The sequence below is a fragment of the Limulus polyphemus genome, unplaced genomic scaffold (assembly GCF_000517525.1).
Source record: "Limulus polyphemus unplaced genomic scaffold, Limulus_polyphemus-2.1.2 Scaffold1100, whole genome shotgun sequence".
In the NCBI taxonomy this organism is placed as follows: Eukaryota; Metazoa; Arthropoda; class Merostomata; order Xiphosura; family Limulidae; genus Limulus; species Limulus polyphemus.
In genome coordinates this window covers 316,992-319,797 of record NW_013666710.1, presented here as the reverse complement: position 1 = coordinate 319,797, position 2,806 = coordinate 316,992, and the positions used below count along the sequence as shown (strand labels likewise).

Genomic DNA, 2,806 nt, shown 5'->3' with positions numbered 1-2,806 from the left:
AAAAGCTATTCAATAAGAACAAAGCTATTTTTTATGAATACCGATGTTTTAGATACACATACTAACTTAGCGGTAACTTAGAACCACAATATTCTTCAACACAGGACATCCGATTATCTTTCATCTCTAGCTTTGTGTTGTATAATTTACAATTTATTGTTAGAATATAGTTTCAGTGGAAATAATATTAACTTGAAAAATCATGCCATGTTTTTTTTCCTTTTTAATCGTAGTAAAGATTGTGCTAAAATATTGATTGCTTATGACATCATAAGGTTTTATATGCACAACATGAAGTTCCATTACTCCGCAACGAGTTCAAAGTGCCGGTTGTCTTTAAAGGTTGAATGATAGAAATAAGCATCGTTGCTATAGTAACGACTTATACTCGCACGATGTCACAAACACCGCGAATCTTCGTGTGTGTGTGTTTATAGCTGGAAGTCAGTCGATATAAGTAGACCAGAGGTTGAAGTTATGCCGTCAGTTGCCCGTGGACGTGAGTAGCGTGAGCAGAATTCAGCCTCCGTAAGCATTGATAACTGAATTGTTTTGTTTTCCGCAAAACATTCTTAATGCATTCTAGCTTATTGTTATGTAATTGTTTATTTATTTACAAAACATTTGATTTTAGTATATTATATATTATGTCGATATCATTTCTGGTAAGTTAGAATGTGATCCAAGAAAATATACTTTAGTTTTCTTTTTAAGTGGATTATAGTATATTAGATGTGATATCGGTACCATTTCTGGTAAGTTAGAATGTGATCCAAGAAAATATACTTTAGTTTTCTTTTTAAGTGGATTATAGTATATTAGATGTGATATCGGTATCATTTCTGGTAAGTTAGAATGTGATCCAAGAAAATATACTTTAGTTTTCTTTTTAAGTGGATTTTAGTATATTATATATGATGTCGATATCATTTCTGGTAATTTAGTATGTGATCCAAGAGAATATACTTTAGTTTTCTTTTTAAGTGGATTATAGTATATTAGATGTGATATCGGTATCATTTCTGGTAAGATTGGGATGTAAGAAAATATATTACATTTTTCAAATTTGATTTTAATATCTTAGATGTGATATCAGTATTATTTATTGTAAGTTGGATTTGGATATAAGAGCATATCTTTAACTGTTCTATGTAGTAAATTTAGGAATCTAGACGCACTTATACCTCAGTTATATGTAGGTATCCTTAGTCTTTTTTTTAATTTGGACATCTTTTGTATATATAATTTCCTTAGTGATTGATAATTCCGTTACATTTCTTACAAACCGCTGGCTTATTGTGCAATGTAATGGGTGACGTTATCAGATAAATGACAGTTGACACACTGAACTAACGCGATTGAGTTCTTTCATACCGAGACTATGTACATCTTTGGCCCTTGCTAAAACCTTAAAATAACTTGAATGAACGACTAAATCACACTCACCTGTTCCAATACACTCAATTTATTTGGTGATCATAAGTTTGCATGTTCTTTCTTTCATCTTGACAGTTTCTTTATCGTAGAACCGATGTAACCTTGTTAATAAAAAGGACGCCCTAGGTGAGTGTGACGTTGTCGTCCGTTCATATTATTTTAAGCTTCTAGCAAGAGCCAATGACGAACATAGCCTCCGTATAAAAGAGAGCTAACCCATTCACAAACTGAAGCCAGAACTCAATCGTTTTAGTTGAGCTTGTAAACAGTTACCTACCTTATAGGTTCAAAGAAAACGGCCGTCTATTTGTAACTTTAGTGATGGGTAACAGATTCCCTTTTCATACAAGTGTTAGCTGAAGGAGGAAGAAGGTTTTCAGTGAAAGTTGTGTTATGATCAGAACTCTTCCTGACGTAGACTTCCTTATGGTAAGTTTCTAGCGATCGGATACCAATCGTTGTCTTGGTTAGGAGCCCTACACTCGGCTCGCGTCTTGGTTAGGAGCCCTACACTCGGCTCGCGTCTCATCTCATAGCATAACACATTTACCTTTCTAACAAGAAGACTCAGGTTCGAATCTCGGTTTTTGCCATCACATAAAATCCTTCTCAGATCTACCTTAAAGGAAGCAGCAAACTACCGGCCGGAAATGTGGCAAAAATAATTAACAACTAAATGATTATTCGACTTGCGTGGCCGTATACGCCATGAAAACGATAAACAGTGCATTTTTTGACAGGTAACCACTTCATAATAATACATAACACTTCTATTTGTTTTAATATAAGTGCCATGTGTTGGAAGCACTTGGACGAGTTTTTCCCGGTCGTATTCGTCAAGCAAAAAAAAAATAAAAATAAATAAAACGATGAGTTTTGATTGTTTTCCACTGAACTAAGTTTCACATCCGGCTGGTTCCTGAGTGGACTTTACCCGCTGATCACCAGTCAATTTCACTCACCATCGGAAAAACACTCAATATGGAAAAAATTAATTTGTCAAAAAATTCGTAAGATATCATTTATTTCCTTTCAGATCCCAGACGGGTTAGTAATTTTCCAGGTGGGGACTTTTGCTGTAAATCCCCCGACAAAGAAAGCATAAAATATATTAAAGAGACTGTTTAATCATCACTGCATTTCAAAACTTAAGAGGTTGACAAAAAAAATAAAAAAATAAAACGTGTCTTTCTAATGAGAATAGTGCGTGTTTTCACTATGGGTTCCAGACAGATGAGTCAAGGGTGTTGATAAAGAGATCGTGTCTTGCTCTTTTTGAGAAATTAATAGTAGTACCAACAATTCTTAGTATAGTGTGTGAAGTTACTGCACTCTTATCAGAAATAGGTGGAGAAAGTGTAACGTATTT

The 2,806-nt window shown here is 34.2% G+C and overlaps 1 protein-coding gene across 1 annotated transcript in view; it reads left to right on the top strand.

Moving 5' to 3' along the window:
* The first annotated feature begins 459 nt into the window (after positions 1-459).
* LOC106462132 (tumor protein p53-inducible protein 11-like) overlaps positions 460-2,806 on the top strand; it is a 198,511-nt gene continuing 196,164 nt past the window's right edge. Inside the window, exon 1 of the mRNA XM_022389285.1 lies at positions 460-528. The gene's annotated coding sequence lies outside the window, so the exon portion shown is untranslated. The remainder of the gene's footprint in view (positions 529-2,806) is intronic.